The sequence below is a fragment of the Myotis daubentonii genome, chromosome 7 (genome assembly GCF_963259705.1).
Source record: "Myotis daubentonii chromosome 7, mMyoDau2.1, whole genome shotgun sequence".
NCBI lineage: Eukaryota > Metazoa > Chordata > Mammalia > Chiroptera > Vespertilionidae > Myotis > Myotis daubentonii.
In genome coordinates this window covers 28,153,695-28,176,479 of record NC_081846.1, presented here as the reverse complement: position 1 = coordinate 28,176,479, position 22,785 = coordinate 28,153,695, and the positions used below count along the sequence as shown (strand labels likewise).

Sequence of the window (22,785 nt, the reverse complement as noted above, 5' to 3'; positions counted from 1 at the left end):
ATCTGCCTCTCTGAAACAGACAACAAGAAAAATGTGGGGGCCTTTGGAAAATGAATGCTTCATAATGGGGCAGCACTATCAAAATTATTTATAGCAGCTGATATCCAACCTGACTCCTGATTATCTGGAAACTCTCTCACCCACGACATCCAGGAGCCACGGCAAGGCCCTGGGAGCAGTGTGCTCTGATCCAAGCCTCTGGTTAGGCTACAGGGTGGCACTGACCTTTCTCAACACTGGAATGAGTCTAGGCTTTAAGGCACCTGCTTCAAATCCTGAATACTTCTCTTTCTCCCCCAAAAGCCTCCCCCTGGAAAAGGAAGGGGAAAGTTATGAGTAACACTGCAACTGATGATCTGCAAAAACCACAGGTGGCTGGCACGCCTACCTTAGCTCTTGTGATGCTCCCAGAACACAGAGGCATGGAGAACGGGTGGGAGGAGGCCTTCCCTGCTATCTGGGCTGTACAGTCTGACATGTGGGAAAGAAAGATAAGGACGGAGACATCTCCAGCCTTGTCTTATGCTTGCAAGTCACTGCTCCATAATACTCCTCAGCCCAAAGGCTAATCTCTGCTCAGTTATCCACTCTACCTCCTTTACCAAATTCTGGGTCAAAAAGTATAACTCAGCTGGAGACCAGGAGGCCAAAAATCTTTAAAGTACTTTTTAACAGTAACTTATGTGACTCTTAAAAATTCTCCAGCCACCACAGCACTGGTCTGAGATAGTACATATTACTATAACTTTGAACTGAATATCCTGCCTCCAATAAATAACCTTAATTCTGTAGAATATAACTGGGAAACCACAAATAAACAAATAAAATGCCATTTAAGCGGTCATCACAATATCCTACAACCCCTATCTAACCCAATGAAGAACCTTCCACCACAACCTATGTATAGATTGTATAGTCATAACGGGTATTAAGTCACATCTCATCTTTGAGTGTTTTCCACGTATGCTGGTGCACTTTCACATTGAAGACGTAACCGTTCAGTAACTTGTCCAAGATCCTACACCCAGGAAAGGCCCTACATGGATCCCTTCCATTCTGTCAAATTCCACGGCGACTCCCAATGGTTATTCTTTATCGATATGCCAGTAATTCCCAAACTTTAGCACCCGGGTGCACTGGGACCAACCGGAAGGCTTGTTGAAATAGATTTCCGATTCTGTACGTCCCCCAGATTTACAATTCCAACAAGTCCCAGACGGATGCCGATACTAGTAGTCCAGGGACAATTTAGGAAACCAATGCAGTGCTACTCTTCGTAAGTAAGATGACCTCTTCCCAAGCCTTGCCATGCCGGCAGCACATGAGGTCTTTAAACTCTATTAGAAACTCTGACATATACATTTGAGACAGTAGACAGACTTTTAAGAAGACATTCCAAAGGGGAAAAATAGAAAAGAGCAGCAAAGTCCGGCTGTCACTGAGTGTTCTGCAAAGGGACCTACGCCTATAGGTGGCTTAATCGTGACTAAGCGATGGTTCCTTCTGCGAGCACCCGAGTCTGGGAAAGAGATGCTGATCCGGTTTGGGAGAGGCTTTGCAGGTCCGGGCGGAAAGGGCTAAAGGGGTGGGTGGATTTCCTCTGCCCTGCGGGAGAAACACCACTCCTCGGGTTGGGGAGGTGGGGTGCGGGTGAGGGGGGTGGGGTGCGCCTGCACACCGCTAGCTCCCAGAACAGAAAGTGACTGATCCAAGTGCACCTGAAAGTGAAAGCTGTTGCTGACGCAACGTCGCTGTAAGCTCCTGCCTTTAAAGACAATCCCTTAAAGCTCCCCGGAGCTGCCCCCACCCTGAGAGCCCGGCAGGTCGTCCCCTGCGGTCGGCGCCTAGGCGCGGGTGAAGAGCACCCCGGCAGGGTCGCTCTAGGGAACGCCCTCCGCGATCCCCTATCTCCGGGGCGCCTAGGCTGCGCCTCCAACCCGTACCCGCTCTGCTCTCATCCCCTCCCCTGCCTCATCCCCTCCCCTGCCCCATCCCCTCCCCTGTCCCCGGCCCTACGGGGACGCCGACAGTCGCCCCGCAGTCCCCGCCCCGCCGCCGGCGCCGCGGCCCCGGGAAACGTCTAAAAAAACCGCGCAGAACCGACGCCGCGAACCGGACCAAACAGACGCGGAAACTCACGCTCTCTACGGCCCGCCTGCGTCCTCACGTCTGCGCGCGCGCGCACGTGCGTCATCACGCACGGGCGGCGTCGATCGACGCTCCTCTTCCCCGCGGCCAGACAGGCGCGCGAGAGACAGTGGGTGATGCCGCGGCGCGCCTCGGCGGCCCGGGTTGGAGAGGGAGGGAGGGCTGTAAAGCGGGCGGCCGTGACAGGGCGGTGGCTCCGAGGGCACCGTGTGTGGACTCATCCTGCGACTGCGGGTGGAAAGGGGGTGACCATTGTCTCCCCTGCCCTAAGGGACTGTCGTCCTCTGCCGGGCGTGCGTAGAGCAAAAGCAAACTAGCGACCTGCGTTGGAGGGACCAGACGTGGAGACCAGCAGCCAGTGGGCTGCGTGGGGGCCGAGAAACTGTCCTTCCAGGGCCCGGCCTTGCTGCAGGCCCCCCACCTGCTGCGAGGGGTCCGATGCTGCTGGTGAAGTGGATGGTGTGTGAGAGACACTTACACCTTCATGAGTTGTCAGACAGCAGAGAGCTGCCTGTCTCAGGGCAGCACCCACGGTTACCAAGGACGCCCCCCAAACAAGGTCGTGGGTGTACTATTCACTTCCCAAAGCTTGGGTCTGCGGCTGCATTTCTCAGCCTGTGTGTCCATGTGAGGGCCTTAGGTGTTAAGTATTGCAGTGAACGTATTTGATGCAAACAAGTGGCTTGCGTTGGAGGGGCCAGATGGGGCATCCAGTGGGATATTCGTCTTTCTCAATTCGGCTTATTTCACTTAGCATGTTTTTTTTCAGGCCCATCCATGCTGTCCCAAAGGGTAAGAGGTCCCTCTTTTGTTACAGCTGCATAGTACTCCACAGTGTAAATGTCCCACAGCATTTTTATCCATTTATCTACTGACGGGCACTTGGGCTGTTTCCAAATCTTAGATATTGTAAATAACTCTGCTATGAACATAGGGATGCATATATTCATTCTGATTGGTGTCTTGGAGTTTTTAGGATATATTCCCTAAAGTGGGATCGCTGGGTCAAACGGGAGTTTGTTCTTAATACTAGTGGCCCTGTGCAGGAAATACGGGGTGTCCCTCAGCCCGGCCTGCACCCTCATCAATCTGGGACCCCTTGGGGGATGTCCGACTGCCGGTTTAGGCCTCTCGCAATCCGGGACCACTGGCTCCTAACCACTCACCTGCCTGCCTGATCACCCCTAACCACTTTACCTACTGGCCTGCTCGTTCCCCAACTGCCCCCCCACCAGCCTTTTCACCCCTAACTGCCCCCCCCTCAGGCAGCCTGCTCACCCCAATTGTCCCCACCCTGCTGGCCTGCTCACCCCCAGCTGCCCCCCGCCTGCCTGCCTGCCCACCCTGCCAGGGCTCTGGGATCAATGGCAGAGCAGAGGCAGGCGTTTCCCAGTTGGCCTGGGCTCCGCCATTAATCCCTGCCCACAAGGAGGCCCTACCTGCCCTGCCGACCCTGCCAGGGCTCTGTGATCAATACTGCGCAAAGGGAGACCCTGCCCACCAGGCTGGGCTCTGTGATGGGCCCTCCCAGCCTTGGTGGCTTATCTCGGCCCTCCCAGCCACAGCTTTGTCCGGCTTTGTCCGGAAGGTTGTCTGTAAGGTCTCCCGGTCTAATTAGCATATTACCCTTTTATTAGTATAGATATCAGATACAGAGGTGATTTTAAGGGAGCTACAAATCAAGAAGCTCAATACAATAATCTCATAAAAATGTTCTTATATATAAGGATTAAGAACATACTTAGACAATTATATTTAATTTCAAATATTGAAAAAGTTCATAGACATTTGAGAGGACAGAAAAAGTCTACCTGATACTGAACTCAGGTCTGGCTGCCAGCTGCTTTGAAAGCCAATACTTCAGAGACAGTATTTTAACAAAATTCAACATTTATGGTAAAAACTCTCAAAAAAGTAGGATTATAAGGAAACTTCCTTACCCTAATAAAGGGCATCCCTGAAAAACCTACAGCTAACACTGAGTGCTTTCTCCTAGATTAAAAACATTTTTTTAAAAAGTTGCCTGGCCGGCGTGGCTCAGTGGTTGAGCATCCACCAGTGAACCAGGAGTTCACTTTTTGATTCCCAGGGCTGCAGGCTCGTTCCCGAGTTGGGGGCATGCAGGAGGCAGCCAATCAAAGATTCTCATCATTGATGTTTCTGTCTCTCCCTCTCCCTTCCTCTCTGAAATTAATAAAAATACATTTTAAAAAACTTTACTGGTAGTTTTAGCCTGTACAGTAGAGGAAACATAAAAAACTTAAAATACTTAAGTAAGTTAATGAAAGTGCCAGGCACATAATAAATATCCAATACATGTTAACTGTTTTGATAGCTACTGTAGCTGCCATTTGTTAAGTGTCTATTATATGCCAGGCACTTCACCTCCATTTTATAAATGAGGAAACTGAGGGTCAGAGAGTCCAAGTAATTTGCCAAAACTCACAAAGCTAGTAGGGAGAAGGATTGATGGTTCACACTTTCTTTCTAATATATTATCTCTACCTCTGAATAGTAAATGTCTAGTACTGTGTGTCACTGGATGCATCATGGTCCATATACATGGTAATTTTTTTATTCATGTACATGTTTCATCAAGTTTTCATTGTTTCATTATCTAAATGACAAAAAACTGAAATGACAACTATTCACTGTCCATTTCAGAATTATTTTGAATGACTGTGTTTCAATTTTCTACATTTTTCTATTTTAGGAAGTATTTTTTTCTACTGAGTGTTTTGGGTAAGTCTTCCTTATTCTTGTTCTAACTCATTATGATTATTATCTAAAAATTAAAATGATTTTATAGATGTCCTATTGTTTTCAATTTTACAGGACAATAGGAATATAGTTTGAGAGCTCCTATTTCTTTCAAATAATAAATCCTAAATAAGCTGTTTATTTTCATAATCATTTTTAACAGCATTTTTCTTTTACATTTGCAAATGCCATTCTGTTTTTTTAATCAACTAAAATTCTGATGCCTCCATGACTACAATGAATAATTTTACTCCAGCTGCCAAATCTCATTTTCTACATGCCATGTGAGGCCTCATAGGAGACTTCCTAACCCACCACACCTCCTCAAATCTGGCACAGTGTGTTTGTGCTTTATGAAAAACTAATTTAGATAATGAATTTTTAGAAAAGAAGAACTTAAGAATGTTCTTGGTAGGAAAGAGAAAACGTTCCAAAAGGAACTTGCATCAAAATATGGGAGATAAGGCTGTGAGGATGCAGTGCAGATGACAGGCATTTTGGCTAACTTTCCTGTCAGCCCCTAGTCCATAGGGGATTTTAGGACCTCCTTTGGACATATAAGAATAGATACACACAGCAGTATCTCCAACACTGCTTGCTAATACTTAAAATCCCTTCAAAAAGACCTTTCCATCCGCAATTAGACAACATATTTAAAATGTAGGGCTGTTGAGGGAACCCTTAGGAGAGAATGAATTTCACTTAAAAGTCATGGGTCAGTCTGTCCACCAGCAAGTGGCAATACTGGGTGGTGATTGGAGGAAACTGGAGGCAGAGGCATCTTGGGTGGAGGAAATCTGGGACAAAAGACAGTTGAAATTTTTGCAAAGCTCTATCCAATCCTATATAATAAAAGCACAGTATGCAAATTGTCCCCTCGACCAGGAGTTCATCTGGGAGTTCGACCAGGGGGCGGAGCCGGCGGGGGGAAGAGAGGGAGGCCCCAGCCCACAGCTGGCAGCCTCTAGGGACCTTACCAGTGCACAAATTTCGTGCACTTGGCCTCTAGTTTACAATAATAGTGGGAGGAAAAATAGAAGCCACAGGATGGTGTAGGGGGTGGGGAGAATTTTGACATCACCTAAAATTACAGAGAGCTCCACCTCACAAAATTTAGATTTTTCTTGTCCTGTTATAATTTAACACGCCTGACTTCTAACTGAAGTGAAAAAGTAGTTTTACAGCTCATTGTTTGTCTTAAGTTAGGAGGATGCCAGTCTTTAAGTAAATGTCACATCACATTGCCAATTTTTAAAAAAATTATTTTCAAGTAATTTGACTTTATAGAATAATTACAAAAATAGTCCATAGAATTTCTGTATATTCACAAAATGTTCTAAGTGTTAACATGTGTTTCTCCTAGTATGTCTATCCCTGCCTTCTCTTCTCAATATATGCACACACAGTTTTGTTCTGAGTCATTTTTTGTAGCCAAGATGCTCCTTTCCTTCCACATTCATTTTCTTACACACACACACACACACACACACACACACACACACACACACTCCAAGGGTTCATTTGGTTTCTTTTTAAGAAAAATGTTATTAATATTAAATTTCCAGAGTAAATCTAGCACACTGTTCTATCCATTGTAACTTGCCAACATGCAAATTGCATGGGCTCAGTTGTGAGGAAATGTTGACAGCTATTCTATTCTAGACCACACATCCAAATATGAAGTAGAGCTTTTAAACAATAAAATTCAAATGACCCTTTGGGATGAACTGCCAACATGACTCAAACATTTCTTTCTTTATGTACACCAAGGAACAAGTATTCCAACAAAGATAAATTCATTTGACTAAATAATAACCCAGAACCTTAATTGATTTAATGAATATAATATAAGCCATAAAGGAACAACTTATCAAGGATGAGGTGTGGGGCATGATAATGGGTCTAATAGGCCATCGTGGATATTGTTGCATAGACCTTTAAAGCTATTTGGGGGCCTAATGATGGTTTTTGTTTCCCTTTTTTTTCTTTTTCTTTTTCTTTTTCTTCTTTTTTTTTTTTTTCATAATCAAGAAAGCATATAGAAAATTGGAAATGGTGCAGAATATGATTTTTGGCTCTGCCACTAGCTACTTTTTGGCCATTCAAACCCTCTGAAACTTAATTTTCTCAACTGTAAGATGAGGGACTCACAAAAATTATTTCCAAAGTCTCCTTCAACTCAAGTATTTTAATATTCTAAGATCTAGAAAAAAAATAAATAGCATGTTAAAAAAAATCAAAGAAGACAGTAAGATATTGAAATGTGACTAGAAGAGTTGCAGAGCCAAAGAGAGATCTTGATAAAGAATCACCACCATAATCATATAAGAATAAAATGTTTTATTTTTATTTTTATTTTTTTAATCTTTAATTTCTTCATTGGTTAAGGTATTACATGGAATAAAATGTTTTTAAGTAACTAAACAAAATCAACAACCATGGAACCAATTCAAGCAAAGAATAAGTTGATTATTTTTAATTTAAAAGAAAAATATAAAAACGTTATTCAGTGCCTTTAAGACAAAACAAAACAGAAAACATTATTAATGACTAGAGGCCCGGCGCATGATATCGTGAGTGGGTTCAGTCCCTGGGCCTAGCCTGCCATCAGGGCCATCTTCCCAGCTGCCAGCAGCCGGCCCTGCCCCCTTCCCTCCCACCCACCCCCCCACCACTACCCACCTCGGTTCCTCATTCCTCATCTGGAGATGGGAGCCTGTTGGCTGGGGGAGGGACTGAGAGTTTGGCCATTTCTGCCTGCTCACCAGCCCCACCTCTGCTGCTGGTCACCCTTTGTGGGGTGACAGGCAGGGCAGGGGACTTGGTCTGGCCCCACCCACATCCCCCGCCACCCACCCTGGTTCCCTGTTCACCATTGGCGATCAGAGCCTGCCAGCCGGTGAAAGAGACCAAGAGGTGGTCAGTGCACCTCATAGTGACCGGTCGAGTGGTCGCTCTGGTTGTTCTGCCGTTATGGTCACTGGGCTTTTGTTATATAGGACTAGAGGCCTGTTGCATGAAGAGATTTGTGCAATAGGCCTTCCTTTCCCCTGGCTGCTGGCACCGGTTTGCCTCCAGCACCTGGGGCCCAGGCCTTCGTTCTGGCTGAGTTCTAGCCGGAGCCGGCCCTGGAAACATCAGGCTTCACTGCTCCACCAGCCCCGGAGCCGTGAAGCCTCGCTGCTCCACTGGCCCCGGGGCTGTGGGGCTTCACTCCACCGCTTGGGGCCTATGTATGCAAATTAACCGCCATCTTTGTTGGTGGTTAATTTGCATATTGTACTCATTAGCCTATGGGAAGCGTGGCAAAGGTACGGTCAATTACCATGTTTGTCTATTATTAGATAGGATTATCGCATTTATAAGTAGCTTGAATTCAGACAAATCAAGCTTCAGTTCTAGCCCTAGCCGAGGGAATTTGTGATCTCACCAGCCTCTTAAGTGGGGCAATGATTCTTCTGTGATTCCTTTTTCTTTTTTAAATACTAGTATGTTTTTTAATTGCTTTTAGAGAAAGAGGGAAGGAGAGAGATAGACATATCTATGAGAAACATCAATTGGATACCTCCTGCACACCCTCTACTGGGGATTGAGCCCTGCAACCCGGGCATGTGCCCTGACAGGAATCGAACTGGTGACCTCTTGGTGCATGGGGTGACGGGCATAAAATGTATATCTTAGCGACTAGTCAATAGTAAGGGCTAAAAAAAAAAATGTTAACTATAAATCCAAACTCTCCATCATTCATATTCAATTTTTTGCTTTGGGAAGGAAAAGCAAGAGCATGAGAAGCAACGAAAAAAGAGGATGGGATGCCAGATGACTAGAGGAAGAGCAGGAAAGATCATACTGATGCTGGGGTGCTGTGTGCCCATCTTGAATTGCCCCATTTCCTTAACAGTGTTCTTTGAAATACCAGCTAACATTCTGGAAACTCATTTTTTGATGTGCTAATTGCTTTTGTGATCTTTTAGAGTAAAAGTTAATTTTTTTAAGTTAATTTTTAAAAGAAATATTTACTTTTCTGTGGACTTTCTTAGAGTCTGTACCTGAGTATTATAAGAGTCAGCAAGAGTCTTAGGAGTGATGACTAGCTATTAGCTTAAACAATGCTGTGTTATGGATACTATATTCATTGTCTTACCTTTTGTTGGCTGGATAAAGTTTCTTAAAATGAAATGGAAACAAGGGTGCACTGCTTACTTTTTTAGGAAGTTAGGTCCTATGAAATATTATTTAGTCAAGAAGAGAGAGAGAGAGAGAGAGAGAGAGAGAGAGAGAGAGAGAGAGAGAATGAATAAGAATGAATCACCCTCACTGGTTAAAATGAAGGCCATTCATTTATTGAATCTCTGCCATGTACTTAGGCCATAAAACTGCATTTATTCTCTGAATGAGTCTATGAAATAGGATTTTTATCTTATTTTAAAGATAAAGAACTCAGAAACAAAATCACACAGACAAAAAGTAAGAGGGTTGGAATGCAAACCCAAATCAGCCGAATTCATCCACAGATCTTTAGCTTTCCTGGTGAAAAAGACACTTGAATTGCAGGAGAAAAATAATCCTATAACATGTAGTTTTCAAAATTAAACCTCGACTTAATATTTTATTAATAGATTTTTACCTTGAATTTTCTTGAGACTTGTTTTCAGGACACATGATTGGGGGAATAAAAATCAAAGGGAAAGGCTTATCTTTCCAGTGCCAGGTTATATTTAGTTTTGGGAAAGGGCGACCTGTTGTTCAATTTTCAAGCTCCTGCTAAGAAATAATATTTTTTAACTACATTTTTTATGAAATATAGAATACGTCACCCATTGAATATTCCTGGGCTGTTAAATCTGATTGGCTGAAGGTAAGTTTTTTAGAGTGGTTTTTAAACTATTATTTAATTTATTTTTTTTGGTAAAATACTGTAACCATCTGTGTTTTCTGAAAGACAGCAGTCTCTATAAGCAGTATATTTCCTTTTGCTGTTCAAAATACTCTCAAAATAAAATATGCACATCCATTCAACATGGCAAATTGTGTAGCCTCTTAGAAAGACTTGAGCTAGATTGGACCTCCTTTTGATTAATGGGCATTCTTTAAATGAATTAGCCCCGATTCTGCTCAGGAGCGTAGTCTGGCATCCCAGGGGAATTCAGTACAACTGGTCTGAATGTGGAATATCTGTCTTCATCATCAAATGCTGTTCAAAAGCAATTGGTTTTGAAGTACCCTTAAGACAGGGTCACACACCCCAGTGCCTGGAGGAGCTAGGCAGGAGATACAAATGCGTCGCACGGGCTGGGTGGCAGGAAGCATCTGAAGCACCAGGTGACAAATGGCACCTGGCATTGGCCACGGTGTTAGGGAGATGACTTGGAGTCGTGGGATTACCGCAAAGTGGCCACCGAGAGGGGCAGCTATCTTCCCATTTTGGCTGACGGAGGCCAGGTGGGAATCAGGGCCCCATACTCTGATTTTTAAAGAGAAATTAGAATTTTAATTTTTGATGCATCATCTTCTAATGTTTAATGTTGACAATTTAAACATACTATTTGGGTAAAATTGAAAAACCACCCATGGACCCCATTGGCCAGCAGGATACAGTTTGCAACTTCTGGTTTAATGAAATAAGACAAATATTAATAGAAATAATACCTGAAAATGATGTCATAGTTTGGAAGTCTTATACCTCTATATTAGCCTATATATAACATTAAAGCTGCATTTATGTTATACTTTACAAAAACAAACAGGAAAGCCCTGGCCAGGTGGCTCAGTTAGTCGGAGTGTCACCCTGTACATCAAGCATGTCCAACTCAAAGGCTAACACGGGCCAAATAAACAAGGTTTAAGTTTACTAGTATGTGGTCCGCAAAAAAACAAAAGCTTCAATTTTCACAGAAACGTAGGTTTATTTTGACAGAGACATGCTGAATACAAAAGGCTGAATATAATTGAGTAATCATTAACATAAAGTAATAGAACATTTTAATAAAAATTAATATGTTTTTCTTGAACATTAACTTACCAGACACTGAATAACTGCACAAATTAATAAGCGTAATGCAAATAAACCCATTTTTCTTATTCTCTGAAAGCAAAATATTTCCTGTTGCGCACACCAAACAAGTCCGTCCAAGACTAATGACATGGCAATTGGCTGATAAAATACTAGTATTTGCTGCTAGTATTAGTGGAGAGAAATGGTGCACTTGCGTGCGAAGGCACATAAGGGAAATGAATGCAACACAATTATAGTAATCAGTCAGTAGCAAACGTTGTAGTTATTAATCATTACGTATAACAGGATATTGTAAAAATTAAGTTACGAAATTTTTATTAAAACGTTTGTTACATACCATTATATTGGCTGGGCTGCAAAAATATTTATTGTGGGCTGTGAGTTTGACATGCTTGCTGTACACCAAAATCTTGCAGGTTCAATTCCTAGCCAGGGCACATACCTAGGTTACAGGTTTGATCCCTGGTTGGAGTGCATACAGGAGGCAGCAAATCAATGTTTCTCTCTCACATCAATGCTTCTTTCTCTCTCTCCCCCTCCCTCCCTCTCTAAAATCAATAAAAACATATCTTCAGGTGAGGATTAAAAAAAAAACACAAAAAACAACAGGATAGGTCTAGAAATCTACCTGAAACCATAAGTATGTTTATCAATATGTGAACTGCACACCACCTACTTCGGAATTAACTAAAGAGCATATTTAAAATTTACATGTTGGATTTGCATGTGTTAAGTCTCCGGTGGCACCCAGGAGTCTGACTTTGTACAAGCACCCAGTTCTAAGATGGTTCTAATATAGCCATTAATGGGGTTCCTCCCTTTGAGGATAGGCAATGTGGTCATTTCACAGCCCGACTTCTGTATCTTACCTATTCACCCAGGCAGAGACAGGTCCAATTTAAAGTGGGTTTAGCTTTTGATTCCTTGGATCCATGTTTGGTTGGGCGACCCAGAACACATCTGTGCCTTTGGGTCATTCAATTCTGTGGCTACAGGTTGATGCTTCATAATGATAAATATCTACCTCATTAGTTTGCAGTTTATGGTTGCTCAGGATACATCTTCATTTAGCTAATGTCTTAGTGGGTTATTTCCTCTTGGCGCCCTACTGAGTATCAGTGTAATGTACCTGATCAGTGCCCAGTAAGTAATTTTTGATTGACTATTATAATACATTAATTAGAATATCATCAACTAGGCCTAGCAGATTGTCTGTGACTGAACTGAACAATCATTTACTTTAACCCACTAGGCATCTTAGTTAGGCAATAATTTGACTAATTTTTAGCTCTCAGAAAATTATTTGATGACGTGTGACCAAGTAATCCTTTCCCCACGTAATTAACATAACTTCTGACCTTGCCTGCTCTTAAATTCAGGGAGTAAACATATTGTCAGGAGGATATAACTCATGCACTCTTACACAGAATAAAAATAGTATCATGTGAGTGGTATAGTCACAGCATTTAAACACTGGAAACATTAGCTGCAGAAAATGCTGATAGACTGACATGTTCAATGAACTACACATTTTAGTCCGTCTAGGGAAAACCACAATTGAAATGTAAATTGTTATTTTGCACCAGTGAAAAATGAGCCCAAATGCAAATTGTCTTTTAAAAACATTGAGATCAAGAAAAGGCATTAGACCTGTGTTTTCTAGCTGGTGTTCATACCCTGCAAACAACAGAATCTTAAATATGAGGCACAATTTAAGAGATTATTCATCCCTTAGCCTAGACTATAACTAGGTTGTTTCTTAAACTATTCCAACCATTGCTAGACAAAAGAAATGTATGACCTCTGAGGTAACCTTCTCCACAAGATAAACTGATAATTTCTTGCACAGCTTGTCTTTTTTCATCATTTTCACGCTACTCCAGTTAATGCAACCAGCCTTGCAGTTCATAATATTCAAATATGCTATTGGTTTTGGGGGCACAATGATGGGTCTTGAATTCACCCCCACAGAGGTGAAGTAACATTAAATTTGTCACTGCCTTGTCTAAGTCAGCAAGATGGCACTGTATAATACCTTTAGAAATACTAAGTCAAGAAGTCCACGGGGACGAAGGTGAAAAGAAGGTCAGCTACTGACATAAAATCAGGCTCCAGATGTGATGATCCTTTGTCAGAGGCTTTGTAGCCTGCAAGTCAGCACAATGTTCAATAGAATCCACCTCCTAGCTGAAGCCAGACACCTTGACAGTCAGCCCCACCTGCACACCAATAGGTGAGCCATCAGCTTCACCTCTCTAACAAGAGACACACACAGAGCAGATCTTTTTATAAAAATAACTTAAAGCTCAAAATGGCCTCTTTTATGCTCTACTCCCCTCACCCCAAAGTGTTGACCTGTCTTGTAATGTCTGAAGAATCCATGAATATATTATAAGTTAGAGAGAAAAAATTAACCTTTGGTAGCCAGAGCACTGAAAACTTCACTTTGAAGAACATCAGAAAACTCAGTCTACCATTTCTTGAGAAACTGGAGTAAAAAACCCTTCAGTTTTCCTAGAAACAAACGTAGTGACAACTCTTCAAATAACCTTTTTCCTCAATATAACATTTACTATAATTAGCTTAAACTAGAATGAATGAAGTGAAGCAGAAATTGGAACTTCTAACTTTACCTTTGCCTTCTGTTATGTAGGCAGAATTCACGGTACTAGAGTCAATCAATCTTGATATGCTTCAATTAATACAATATAAACATTTCCCAAAGACTTCCATGTTGCCTAGAGGAATTAAGACGTGAAACATTTAATGCATTTTTAAACCTTAGATGAAATGTATAGTAACTGTAATATCTGACACACTGGTCCTTATTTTAGAAAAGAGAATTCCCAAACTAGATAAGAAGTGGGATTCCAAAAGGCAGAATCTAGGAAATTGTTCATGATGAAATATTATGTTAGAAGTTAGAAAAATAACTTCAACTGTGCTCATTGTGGAAATTAACTTGTCACATAATTATTTATGGGAAATTACATGATGACAACTAATGCCTTCAGTTACCAACAATTTGAGTTTATAAATGAGGATTATGGGCGGGGGGGGGGGGGTGGATCATTAGGTTAGGTTTAGGCAAAGAAAGGAAAAAAAATAATGTCTGTTAAACGTAAAAAGTGGTCAGATGCATGCACTTCAAATGAATGGTATTGGGAGGCACATCCTCCACAGGCCCCCATGCAGTCTCTGAAAATTCTAGCTGAGCAGCCAGCTTGAAGGCCGATCCATCTCCTGACGCTGAGCAGTTTCTGTTGCTAGTCATGGAAGCAACCCAGTAGATCAAGGTGCCCACAGTGTAACTGTCAGCAACTGCCTACTCCCCAGGGAACATTAGGGATGGAGGGTGGCTTGTTTGCTTCTTACTGCAATTTTTGCTGCTTGTTGGGCCCATGGCCCTGGGCTCCTCCCTGTACTGCAGCCCACTCTTTGGGCAGCATCCATGTCAGCCACCGCATCACCCTATGGACTTGGAGAGAGAGGGACCGAGCACCAACACGCTGACTTCTGGCGACTGCTTTTTCTGTGAGTTACAATAAAGCCGTTCATCTCTGAAAAAGAAGAGTGATCAGATCTGTCCTTCCAACCTCCCAACACTCAGGATTGAAATGCCATCATCTTTGACTGCTGCCTTAATGATTGTCCCGAACATCCCATCTGTTTCCAAAGCCCGTCATCTTCACCTCTGAAGGTTTCTGCACCTTCATTTTACCAGCACAAACCTAACCCTGGGCCTCATCATCTCACTTAATCTATTGAAACAGACTCCTAACTAGCCTACCCCTGCCTCAGGTTTCCATTTTATTCTATTTCCTGCATCTGCTCATGTTACTTCTCCTGTTTATCATACCAAGTGCTCCTCATTATTAATGCAGTAAGTCTGAGCTCTTTGCTCTGCATTCAAAATCATCTATGTGGGCCCTCAAAGTTATGATGTAATAACGTTCAATTCTATAATTGAGCACTGAGTGTCTGCTATGCACCAAGTATATGTTACTAGATGTTCTGAATGATTCTCAAATAAAGAGGAGACACTTCTCAAAGAGTTTGTAGTTGCCACTTCTTATAGTGGCTTTTATGATGGTTTCCAGGTTCTGAATGCTTCAGACAGGACACATGTTCCCTCTGCTCCAGTCCACATGGAATACCTGCTTTTCTTCATGACTTCCCCACCATCACTCATATAGTCCCAGGCCTGGAATGGTTTCTTCTTCTTTTTTATATATTTTTTATTGATTTCAGAGAGGAAGGGAGAGCGAGAGAGAGATAGAAACATTAATGATGAGAGAGAATCATGGATTGGCTGCCTCCTGCATGCTCCCTACTGGGGATCAAGCCCACAACCTGGGCAAGTGCCCTGACTGGGAATCAAACTGTGACCTCTGGTTCATGGGTCAGCACTCAACCACTGAGCCACACCGGCCGGGCTGGAATGGTTTCTTTAGCCACCTTTCTTTAACAGATATTTATTGCTTACCCCAAAGCAGTGGTCAATGTCACATCAATTCTCTTCTTTCTGAGAACAAATGTAAAATGCATCTGGTAATATAAAAAGAATAAAGTAGGTTAAGAGAGTCAAACTGACTCTTCATTCTTGAAGGATGAAATTTCTGTGCTCCTCACCACTGTATGGACTGTATGCTAGAACCTGTTTTGCAGTGAGGTGGGGGAGATGAGGAGTAAAGGGACTAATACCATTCAAAACACATGGTTGAGAACAACAATCATGATGATGGCTAATATTTATTAAGTGCTCAAAATATAATCAGTATCCATTTAAAACCTTACACTGATTAATTGAGATACTATTATTCCCCTGGCATTGATACTTGAGACATGAGGGAGGTTAAGTTGTCAACATTTGCAGTGATAATATATGGCAGATCCAACTGAACCAAGGCAGTTCAGTTCTAAGGTCCACTAGTAAACCAATCACCATTCCATGATTTGACCCACAGGATACCAAGGTGCTCTTAACAAAAAATGGAATAAATGAGTGATGGTTAGATGTCCAATAGATTTTCATGTCAATTACCTCCCTGCCGCCAATCTCTTCTCCTGTAAGTCCATCCTCCAAAAATACACGAGTGATTTATTCAACATGAAAGTCCAACTTTGTCATTATTCTGACTAAATAATTCAATGGCTCCCACTACTGGAGAGAGAAACCACCATTATACATTGCTTTGCAATGAAATTTATGAGGTGGTGTGTCAGTTTAAGAAATCTTCTACACATCTAAACACCTGGTATAGAAGGAAAAGTTTATTTTGTGAGTTGTTGTATTAGCCATTATGAAGAGAATCCTTATTGGATGTCATTGACAGACGGTTGCATGAATATTTAGTTTTTATGCCCAGAAATCTGCCTTTGGGGAGGCATTACAACAAAGTCAGGGAAGCTCACAGGGGGAGGGGCAAAAGGGAGAATGGTTAAACACAAGGGCATTGGAGCCAGAGTTTGCAGCTGCCTTGCCTACAGCAACCTCAAGTGCAATTGGAGGAAAACATCTTCCTCGTGGGATTGCTGTGAGAACTGAATGAGGTAACATATTAAAGAGCTTAAAACAATGTCTACATAGAAATTTCTAATGAAGTGATAATATTTATATATCATTAAAGTTTTCACTGTTCTATACTTTAGTTATATTTATAGTAGTTTACATAGTAATATGTGAATGCAGTTTTCAAAAACAAGAAATATAAGAGAATATGGGAAAAATAAAAGATGATCTTCTCCTAGGGAAAGCATTGTTAAGATTTCTCATTTGCCCTTCTAGAATTTTCTGTGTATATAAAAATATACACTTGCTTTTATTTAAAATAAAAATATAAAAGATAGCATTTATGGTAGTTTTTCACCTTGCCTTTTTTTCTGTGAAGATTGTTCCATAGATCTACTAAATTATCTTTAATGGCTATGCAGTATGTCAACATGTAAATGTGGTAAACTTCCTTAACAAGTTCTCTATTGGTGGACATGTATGTTATTTTCAGTCATTCTCTGTGACAAAATTCATTTCTATGAATATGCTTGTATGATTATTTCTATAGAATCCATTTCCAGAAGTGGAATTGCTAGGTACATTGTATATGCATTTGAAAGTTTTATAGCTCTTGTTCAACTGCCTTCTGAAGAGGCTGAGAGAATTTATATTCCTACTCAGTTGTAATATAGAGAAGTTATTTAAATATATATTCTATAAGTCACTCAATTTTCTTAGGCCAATTTTCTCTCTGTCCCAGAAAACCCCAAGCTATGTTCCTGCTTCCTTGCCTATAATCTTGTTTTATTCTGAACCTGGAATTACCCCCTTTTTTTCATTTGTCTATCTCCAAGTGTGGGGAACCTTTTTTTCTGGCAAGGGCCATTTGGATATTTATAGCATCATTCACGGGACATAAAAAATTATCAACTTAAAAATTAGCCTGATATATTTGGTCAAACATTTAATTAACTCAGCCCTAATGCCTTTGCAGGGGCAGACCAAATGATTTCTCGGACCTTACATGGCCCTGATTCTAAGCCCTACCCATCTGCATTAGTAGAACATACTCAACTGCAAGTAAAACTCAAATGAAACTAGCTGAAGGAAAATTAAAAGGGGAATTGAGGATAGTTATTGAAAGGGTTCTAGGTAATCATAGAATTGAAAGATGAGCTACAGATTCCACGGCAGTTCTAAGGACCTAGGACTGGAACCCACACATACACCTTCCAATTCCCTATTTCCAACTCTTCATATCTATATATGACCTAATTATCTTATGTGCTAGATTGATAGGTCCCAAAGCTGTCAAAAATGTGAAAGTTTACATAAAAGGTATCAAATTATAAACATGAAATGTGTTTTGCACTGGCAACGTCTGGCTGTCCCTACTTTTGTTGTCGTCTCATGCGTCATTACATGGAATTCAATGAAGATCAGAAAGCACTGGCTGAATGTCCAGAAAAATCATTCCTCCCAAATACCAAGGAGTCAAAATTCCACTGTTATTCTTTATAATTATATCCTTTAAGTGGAAAGTGTCCAGCAACAATTCTGGGGCCATCTCTTCCCTACCTCCCTGACTAGAGTGCTTTGGAAGTGCCCCTTCCTCGCGCTCTCCGTGGTCCTGAACCACCCCCTAGTAGTGCCTCTTGCAGTGGCAGAGAAAATGTGATGAGGTGGGAGGGGGAGGATTAGGGAAGCTGTTCAGGGAACGAAGAAAAGATTTTATTCTTAAACCTTCATTTTTCAGCACTCACAGTTACCAACAACAACAACAACAAACCAAAAACAACTCTATCAACCTTGGCCAACAGAGAGAGCAAGCAATTTTGTGGGAGGCAAATGTCCCTGTGCACAAACAAGGTCACTTGGGGGAATGGACAGGTCACCACTGGGCAGAGACAGAATGGGTTATCTGCCATTTGCAGTTGACATGCAAAAAATTGTACATGGATTTTATTTATTGTAACTTATATCATGATGGAAAAATTTCTAAACTAAAGCAATAATAAAATCTTACAGTTCATAGAGACATGCTTAAGTATATTTTGTAGTTCTAGAAATATTCCAAGAGTTACAGTTTTCACTCTTTGGCAAATTGTGTATCTACTAATGATGTAGCCATTTTTATTTTACATAATTATGCTGTTGGGTGTTGATTTATTTTACATAAGATTTTATTTCTTGTTTTCTAGCTTAAGACTAAGTGGTAGTGTGGATATTTGTCCTTTGAATGCACTAAGCTACTTTCCATTCACAGATGTTAAGAAAAAAACAACTCTTCATACTTGTCAGAAGAGAGAGTTGATACCCGTGATTGAAAAGAGAGAAGCCCCAATGCAAGGATGCCTCAGGTAAGTAGAGCTTTTATTGCTGCTCTTCTCATTGTATGTAGACATGTGACACTAAAATGTACAGACCCTGCTTGTGTGTCACAGCACCATCTTACTCTGCCTTTGGATTAATCTGTCATTTAGAGCTCTGCTACTGAGGGTGGTCCCCACCCCCACCCAGCAGATTCAGCATCACCTGATATGTGTTAAAAATGCAGACCCTCAGCCTGCCCTAGATCTTGGGAATCAGAACCTGAATGTTAACAAGATCTGCAGATCTAAGAAGCATTGACTGAGCAGATTCTCAAGCCAAATGTGACTTCCTAGCTCATTTTTAATTTCATTATTTCACATTTTTTAATCTAAAAGCAAGAAAAATTTAATTACAAGAGGAAACAAGGTTATCAGAGGGAAAACATCTTTGGGCTCTCCTATTGTACTGTCTGTGATCAATGATTTTAAATCAGAAGGCAGTTGATTGTTTTGGGGTCTCATTTGCCTTGTGCCTACTTTTCTCATCAAAGAGATCACAGCACTCTGTATTATCTGGTCTTACATCTTCACTGAAAGCTTCCTGTGGGCAGGGCCATGTCTTAGATATCTAAATCCTCAGTGCCTAACCTAATGCCTAACACAAGAAGGTGCTCCAAAACATTGGAATGGCAACACATAAGCAAATAGATAACCAATCACTTACCTGGGTTACATCCACCCTTCAAGTTCAAGCTTACAACTCCTCTCCTTCATAAAGATTTCTTCAGTTATTTCATCCACCATGCTGTCCACCTGCTGTAAGTAAATATCACTTATTTGAGATTTCACACACACACTCACACACACACACACACACACACACACAAATGACTTTAGTTATCAATTATCTTTATTTTGTATTTCTCTTATTACCCCATCCAAGCTGTAAAAAGGTATCTCTTTTGATATATTTTATATTGCCTTTCAGAGTAGGCATTCAAATATTTGTTATGCTTGAACTACCTTAAAATAAAAATAGACATTAACATGAGAAAATCTACAAGCTTTGATTTTCCTTCAAGCATAATTCTCAATTGCCAAAATTAATTCTAGAGATGACAATATTTAAACAGCTCCTCCAGCTGTGACCTATTTATCTTAAGTAAAGCATCTGTTTTGATATATGAAATACTTTCTAATTTTTAAATGGTTGGTTATATCTTTAGCCAACTCAATTCTTATTTCTGTTATGACAGTAGTTTATGCTTCTCTATGCTTCTCTATGTTGACCATAGTTAAGTTGGTTAATAAAAGTTTATAACTAGAGATCATTTTAAGGATATATGTAATCATTTATAAAGTTTGCATGATGTCCCTGATAGCACCACACAGACCAATATTTCCATTTTGAAACTAACTGTAGAGATATTGCTCAATAGTGCACCCGTGGCATGGAAGGTTTTAATGCCTGGAATTATAACTACATTTGTGAATATCAACACAGCTGCTCCAGGGTACACCTTAGTCTATTACACAAATCATCCCTAAGTGTCCTATAGATGGCAGCATTGAGCAATATATTTGGTACTAGGTGGCATTTTGGTTTCTGTAAATTTTCAGTTAGGAGTAAATTTTTCAAATAGTGTATATCATTATAGTATACCACAAGACTAATTTAGTGTAAGGTGACAGGATGATACTTGTACTTGTTTAAATTACTTCACTTAGATTCCACAAAACATCTCTTTCTATTTGTATATAAAATGCAGCAATGTTTATTTCCAGCATTATCACAACCCATTAATAAAAAAAAATGTAGAGAACAAATGGATCTACTATTGTACAATTATAATAAATATTAACCACCCTTAACATTGATAGTAAACCATCAGCAACTAGGAGGAAATGACAATACCTAGTATCTGATGATCAGTGATTATCTTCCACACGAAACCCATTGGTCTGACCAGAATTTGTCATAGCAATCTGGCTTATTTCATGATTTCTAGACAATAAGTTAGCCACTGACATTGAGTTTTTAAAGCAGAAACCCTTTCCCACTGAGACATTTTTTAAAAAGCTTTTATAATAATTTTTCTTATATGATCAAAGTCCTAACCTTTCTGTGAAGGTTATTGTAGAATATTTGAAAATTAAATTGATCTTCCTGCCCTCTCCTTTTAGGAAAGAGTTCAATATTTTGTTTTCCATAGAGGTGTGTTCCTTTTATTTAGCTTTTCTTTATTTTTTTTGGGGGGGGGGTGTCATTTAAAAAGTAAAATTCTTGGGATTTAGATCGTCTTCCTACAAAATATGAAATAACCCCACACTGTGCTAAACGTCAAAACCGTAAAAAGCCCTTTGGCCTTAGATTACATTGTTACTAGTAAACAACCCTTTATCTTTTTTCTTGCCAAGGGTGAAACCCCATTCAGTTACACTTCACTACTAACTTCATGCTTCCCTGCTCCACCCACCCCTCCCCTGCTCCGCATCAAGCAAGCTATACCCTCAGAATCTCGGCCACTGTTATTGCCGCCTATTACCAGTTCCAAATACGTATATGCTATTTATAGCTCTGCCGTAGTAGGCACGTGTGCCCACAGAGCCAAGCTGTCAGAAGGAAAGAGGGCGGGCTTTCAATTCAACAGTGTGTACACAAATTACAGATTAACCAGGTTCAGATGAGGTTGCATGATGGCAGGGAACAAAAAGGTGAAAGGAGAAATGAGAAGCTCCCGGGCTTCGCTTGGGGAGCGCCCTTTTGCAGATGCCGAGTCCCCGGAATTCACGTATCACACGCTGCTGAATGGCGTTTACCGTTCTTTTTTTTTTAAAAAAAAAAAATTTCCCCTACGCTTCGCAACCTACCTTGGTACCCCTACCATCTCTCCCTACCTCCCCTCCTGTCAGGCAAAACTTGAAAGACAGGGAACCCCACCAATCAGCAGGCTTCTCCGAGAAACTCCCCCCGCCCCTCACCCTGCCTGAAGGCCCAGCGCCTCGATGCGGCGTTTTCCCCGCCAGCATCCCGCAGTGCCTGAGCGCTGGCAGAAGACCAGGGTCTCCCGCGGAAAGAGGAGACGGAAACCCCGAGCGGACCAGGAATGGGGTGTAAAAATAAGACAGCATTAAACCGAAGGCCAAACGTCATCTGCGTAGGGTCTTTAATACCAGCGGGACAAGTAGGGGACAAGCTGCCCGTTTACAGGTCAGCTTAAAAATACATAGAAACTTCGGGGAGCGTTTGCTTGGGGTGACTGGTCCCGCAAGGTCAACTAAGAGTCTCTCGAAGTAGACCCAGGCTGCTGACCTGTTCTCGCGAAGTGCCCATGTTCCTGTACAGTCGAGCTGGCACCATCCTTGTTTTCTCCCCATTATCCCTGCTGCGGTCAAGGGTAAAGATTTTATGGGGTAGTTCAATGGGTGTGGAAGCTATGTGTGAAACAAACACTTCAGCCAATATTTACACAGTAGGCCTCAGGAGTCCTCTGTAGGTCCCTAACATTTTTTTTTTTTAAATCGCAAATAGATTTCGGAATATGATAAGGGGCATCTCATTTTCTCCCCTTGCCTTCACCTCTAAATGTGAATCCCCGCCCCTCGCTAGGATGGGGGAAGAGGAGAAGCCGAGAGATTTAAATGTTCTTCCTAATTAATCAGCAGCTAACCTCACTGCGACGGGCACAGGGTGCTTCCCAGGAATTCCCTCCTCCCCTTTTTGGAGTGACCAGAAGGCCCCATCTCTGCCCTCGGGCGACCCTCTGCTCCTTCGAGATATCTCCCTGCAGCAAATGCGGTGTTTGCGAGGAGCAGGCTCGCCCACAAGTTCCTTAGAAAACCGTATAAAAATCCAGATCTCACCACAGCCTATCACCCCGAAACTGAAATGCAGCTTTTCTATTCCCTGGAGAAGAAAGCCTTGACTAGAAACCTACCTCCCGAGAGGTTCATTTTACCTGTTAGGTAAGATGCAGCCCGGCTCCGGCGCCCCCTCCTCTCCCGGCGGCCCTCCCACTCCGGGCTCTCTACCGCAGTGCACCCCCGCCGCCCCC

The 22,785-nt window shown here is 41.7% G+C and overlaps 1 protein-coding gene and 1 long non-coding RNA gene across 4 annotated transcripts in view; both read right to left on the bottom strand.

The window, feature by feature from the left end:
• RHBDD1 (rhomboid domain containing 1) overlaps positions 1-2,277 on the bottom strand; it is a 103,418-nt gene extending 101,141 nt beyond the window's left edge. Inside the window, exon 1 of the mRNA XM_059703354.1 lies at positions 2,140-2,277. The gene's annotated coding sequence lies outside the window, so the exon portion shown is untranslated. The remainder of the gene's footprint in view (positions 1-2,139) is intronic.
• Positions 2,278-9,801: 7,524 nt separating this feature from the next.
• Positions 9,802-22,755, bottom strand: LOC132238298 (uncharacterized). Of its 3 annotated transcripts, none has more exons than XR_009453763.1 (4): positions 22,690-22,755; positions 19,455-19,546; positions 15,411-15,472; positions 9,802-13,662 (listed from the first exon to the last, which is right to left on the bottom strand). It is a non-coding gene; the product is annotated as an uncharacterized LOC132238298 (long non-coding RNA). The 3 variants fall into 3 exon arrangements; XR_009453764.1 differs by lacking the exon at positions 22,690-22,755 and having other exon boundaries at positions 9,802-13,179; positions 13,558-13,662; positions 19,455-19,804; XR_009453762.1 differs by lacking the exon at positions 22,690-22,755 and having other exon boundaries at positions 19,455-19,804.
• Positions 22,756-22,785: the final 30 nt, after the last annotated feature.